This window comes from Stenella coeruleoalba (assembly GCF_951394435.1).
Source record: "Stenella coeruleoalba genome assembly, chromosome: X".
Lineage (NCBI taxonomy): Eukaryota > Metazoa > Chordata > Mammalia > Artiodactyla > Delphinidae > Stenella > Stenella coeruleoalba.
The window spans coordinates 79,674,060-79,679,450 of record NC_137152.1 but is presented as its reverse complement, the minus strand read 5'-3'; the positions used below and the strand labels follow the sequence as shown (position 1 = coordinate 79,679,450).

Here is a 5,391-nt window from a genome sequence, read left to right as displayed (position 1 = left end):
CAAGTCATATGCCTTACTTATCACACTTTTAAAAAATATTATTTTTACCACTTCCCTGATACTTACAGAAACTTAGAACATTTAAATCAATTTATATCCACTCTCAATTATGTTATTTTCCACATATATTTTAATTCCTCATAATATTGCTGTTATTGATACAAGTAAGTATTCATCACATTTTTTCCCGTCTCAGTGTTAAACATTTCATTCTGTGTGTTCATTTTCTATTTAACATTATTTTTCCTTTTTTCCAAAAGAGCCACCTTTAATTTTTCTTTTAGTGTGGAAAGGCTGTTGAAAAATTCTGTTTCTGTCTCTGAAAAATGAATTTATTGCACATTTATTTTTATTATGCTTATTTTTAAATTATTTTGTTCATTTTTTGACTTTTAACTTTAAAATAAAATGAAACAAAGAAAATCACATTAAACAAATATATACTATAAAACAAACATCCTTCTATAACCACCACCCAGCTCAAGAAATGAAATTCATTCAGTTACCCAAGTGCTCCCTCCATGTCCTCTATTTTCACTTCAGTCCCTACCCTCTCTCACAAAAAGCCACCATTCTGACTTTTATCGTAATTTATTACTTGCTTGGTTTTATCACCCCAGTTTGCATTCTTAGACATTACAGTTTAGCCATGCCAATTTTAAAAATATGTGATATGTGATAAAATATGAGAAATATTTTGTCTCTTACAATCAGTATATTCCCTCATCCTTTCTTTCTCTCCCTTACAATTTACTTGCTGAAGAACATGAACTATTAAAATTTTAGACTTTCCCACAGTATAGATTCCATTGATTGAACAGACATGATGTAGTCCAAAATATTCTTCTGTCCTCTCTATTTCCTGAAAATTGACAACTAGCTCCAAGGCTTGATCAGACTCATGTTCAAACTCTTCAGCAAGAATATAGGCAATACTGTGTTATTTTATCAGGAGTCACATAACACCTGTTTTTTTCTCTTTCTTTTTTTTTTTTTAGCAATGATTAATATACAAAGCATAAATCTCTTAATTCATTGGGAAGTAAAAAAATGGATATTTACTAATTCAATTATTTTGTGTTCATTTCTTTACTGTAAGAATTTCAAAAGGAGATACTTACCCTCATCAACTAATTGGTTATCAATTGGTAAAGTTTACATAGGAAAAACAGTATAAATACATGAGTCCCTCCACTTATTTACCCAATTTTCAAGAGAATGAATCAATTCTGGCATCCTCAATAGATAAAAAATCAGTATATCCTGTTTAATATAATTTGAAACTCAAGAGATTAAACACACTTCATAGATTTCCATCTTTGCTATATGTATCCTTACTGAAGTTTAAATTGTCTTTTCTTTGGCCAGTGAGGCCTATCCAAGTTATCTTCTAAGTCCTTTTGACATGACCCTAATAAGCATTGATAGTTTCCTTTCTATCTGGTATCTCAGAATGTTCCAGCTTCACCTTCTACATTTTCTCCCCCATACCTGGGATCAGTCATTTTCCCCAAAAAGGTCTGGTTACATTGAATAAAAAATTATATTTCAAGTTTACAATCTGAGTATACTAGGGATATTCATTGTTGCTAGGTTTGTAATTATTTCTAGGCCTTTTCAGGGAACAAAGTGAGGATATATAAAGGGATGGATGGATGGATAGATAGATAGAACATTTATAAAATAAATAAAACATTTATAAATAAAATAAAATATAGAACATTTCTAAAATCCTATAATCTCCCTCATGTCCCCTTTCAATCTATATCTTCCAAGAGTTATCCACTGTTCTCCTGTCTATCACCATATGTACCCTTTTATATCTTATTTCTGCCAGTCATCATGTCTGTAAAAATCATCCATGTTGTGTGTAGTATTAGTTCATTCATTGAACTAATATTCCATTGTATAAATGTACTGCAATATATTCAACTGTTATTGGACATTACAGTATTTAAATTTCTTGGCTCTTTTCTATGCATGTGTTTTGGTGAACATAAACACTCCTATGGATATTTGCCCAAGAATGGAACTGGTGGGCCATATGATAGACATATTTTTATCTTTGATAGATTCTTCCAAACAGTTTCCCACATGGTTTTACCACTATACACTTCTACCAGTAACATATGAATGCTCAAGTTTCTCCACATCCTTGCTAACACTTGGTCTTTTTAGTCTTTCTAATTTTACCAATTCTGGTGTGTGTGTGTGTGTGTGTGTGCATGTTTGTGATCTCTTTGTGTTTTAAATGCCATTTTCTTAATAAATAATAATTTTGAGCATCTTTTCATATGTCTATTGTCCATCTGGACCCTAAGCTTTAACTGGTAAAATTATCTGAAATTCTTTTTTGTCACCTGCCTTATCTTTTCACTCTCCATTCCCTGCATGGATCACCTTATCCAGTCCCATAGATTTATTACTATCCATACACCAGTGACTCCTAAATCCAAGACCTTGATATCAGGTCTTAAATTTTTATATCTAAATGCTCATTCTACATCTTTCATCGCTTCTTCACCTTTGAGTTTTTGTTTTTGTTTTGTTTTGTTTTGTTGCCATTTTGCACTTCTTCATCTTGACTGGAACATTGATGTGAAGCCTAGAGACTCAGCAGTTATTTTTTAACCATAAGACAATAAACATAAGGACAAAAGCCAACACATTAGAAAAGGCAGAAGTTAAAGATGATTAAAAAAAAAAGTAGGTCACTGATGGCACTCTCAAACTGCATAAAGCTGGGCATCTTAGTGTAAGAGACAAATTACAATATTTTTAAGCCATTGTGATAGGATCCTCTTTTATTTTAAGTATAATGTAATGCTGATACAAGTGGAATCTCAGCAAATTCTACTGACTGACTATGTGAATCTACTACATGAAAAAAAATTTTTGAAAGATTTTCTCTACACAGTGAAATTACTTGTGTAACCCAATACGAAAATTTAGATTCAAGAAATTTGTCAATTTTGTTCTGTCATGTCCTTAATGTCCATGATTTGTTATAATTCCTAATATACACATTTTACTGATGTGTATGTGCATACACAAATATAGATATATATGACCTTTTATGGCTTTACAGTTATAATGTATATATATATATATATATATATATATATATATATATATATATGATGTATCAATAAAGGCTCTTTCAATTGCAAGTGAGAGAAAGCCAACTCAAACAAGTTATAGGAATATCAGGCTTAGATCTGGCCTCAGAAACAATATTCAGAGTCTCAAACAATATTATTAATTATCTCTTTCTCTCTCTGTCTCTCCTCTTTTCTTCTCTTTCTCTTCACCTAGTGACCACTTTTCTGTGTTGACTTCATTTTCTCGTACCATATGGAAGCTTCCTTTATATGGATGGCGATGTGCCCAGAGGCAACTTCAATTTTATATCATATCATATCGTATCAGCTTATGGTCTAGAGAAAAAAGGAACTCTCAGTTACAGAAAAAGAAATTACCCAAAGAAAGGGCTCTATTTGACCCAGCTTCAGTGACTAGTTCAACTTATAGATTCCTGTAGTCATGGGGGCAAGTATTATGTTTGTTGGAGTGTGGCAGAGCAACTTATCAAAAGAAACATGATGTCTGATACTATTTCAGGGAATTAATAGACACAGAATAAATAATTAATCAATATCTATTAAGGCCACTAAAATGTGTAGGTGTAAACATATGTGTGTGTTTGTGTTACATAAAGAAGCATAAACCTTGATTTTTTTTATCCTTCAAAAATAATAGCATCATCTAAGAAATATAAATTTTAAAGGTGATTCAACTATAGGCAAAACAAGATAAATAATCATTGGTCTGATGAAGCAGACATTCAATACTAATGAACAATGATTTTCATGTTGAACCTTAAAAAGTATGTTTCTTTAGAGACCGCCACCACCATGGGTCACATGCACATTTCAGGGAAGGGCCTGTCCCACAAGGCTCTGCCCTACTGCCACAGCGTCCCCACCTGGCTGAAGCTGACATCTGACAATGTGAAGGAGTAGATCTACAAACTGGTCAAGAAGGGCCTGACTCCCCTACAGAACAGTGTGATCCTGAGAGACTCACATGGTGTTGCACAAGTACGTTTTGTGACAGGCAATAAAATCTTGAGAATTCTTAAGTCCCAAGGACTTGCTCCTGATCTTCCTGAGGATCTCTATCATTTAATTAAGAGAGCTGTTGCTGTTTGAAAGCATCTTGAGAGGAACAGAAAGAATAAAGATGCTAAATTCTGTCTGATTCTGATTGACAGCCATATTCACCAGTTGGCTTGATATTACAAGACCAAAGGAGTCTTACCCCCAGTTGGAAATATGAGTCATCCACAACCTCTTCCCTGGTTACATAAATGTGTCTGTTGTAATCAAGCATAAAATCATTGTTTAACTAAAAAAGAAAAAGAAGAAAAGTTTGTTTCTTTAAAGATAAATAATTCCACTTTTGGAATGGCAGCATGAAGAGTTCCATAACCTGCTACCCAGTGAAACAAGCATAGTTGTTTCACTGTGAAACAAGCTAGATAGATATAGATAGAGGTACAGATTAGATAGATAGATAACTATACATATAGATAAATACATATCTATATATAATTTATACCTCTCTCTCTATATATATATCTATATACCTATATCTATTCTGTATGTATATCAATATATATATGTTTTCTTTTAAGTCTCTATAAATTGACCTCAGGGCATATAGCAAATGAAAAAAAAAATCAAGAAAATATACTAAAACTTGGTAAAAACAGCAAACGTCTTTAACATTTAAACCATTACCCGTTCCATCCCTCACTCCTGCCTAGAAACTCCAACTCCATTCCTTGTGGATGTAGCCAAGAACACAGGATACCTTCTCCCCCCAGCTTTCAGTCAAGGGCATAGTATCATCTGGGAAGAGCAGGCTGCTAGCATTTCTCATTTCCCCCTCCCCAAGCTACTCATTGCAAAAATTAAATTCTAGATGAGTGTGGTGGAGAGGTTGGAGATTTCTTCCTCCAATAAGTCTCCATTCATATGGTAGAGGCTCCACTCCAATGGCTGGAGACAGAGAATCCTGGTATCCTGATCCTGGAATCCTAACCAGCTCACTCATAGGGCAGAAGTTAAATACTGTGAGAAACAAGCGGAGAAGGCCAGAGGCTACCACTGTGTCTAGCATCCCCAGTAGTGGTCCAGAGATCTTTCTCCCAGGGGTAGAGAGAGTTTATAAGAACAGAGAGTTCTGAAACATTCCACAGATGAACTGACTTCATTTGAAATGAAGTGTGGGGAAGTTCAAGCCTAAGGGCCCTCTTGAAAACAATGAAGACTTTGGTGATAAGCAAATAAAAAAAGACTGGTAGCTCCATGAGACAACAAGCAAAAT

At 33.8% G+C, this 5,391-nt stretch overlaps 1 pseudogene across 1 annotated transcript; it reads left to right on the top strand.

Moving 5' to 3' along the window:
- The first annotated feature begins 3,914 nt into the window (after positions 1 to 3,914).
- On the top strand, positions 3,915 to 4,369 carry LOC307180616 (small ribosomal subunit protein uS15-like; annotated as a pseudogene). The gene has a single exon. The product of its transcript is annotated as a small ribosomal subunit protein uS15-like (transcript).
- The last annotated feature ends 1,022 nt before the right edge of the window (positions 4,370 to 5,391 follow it).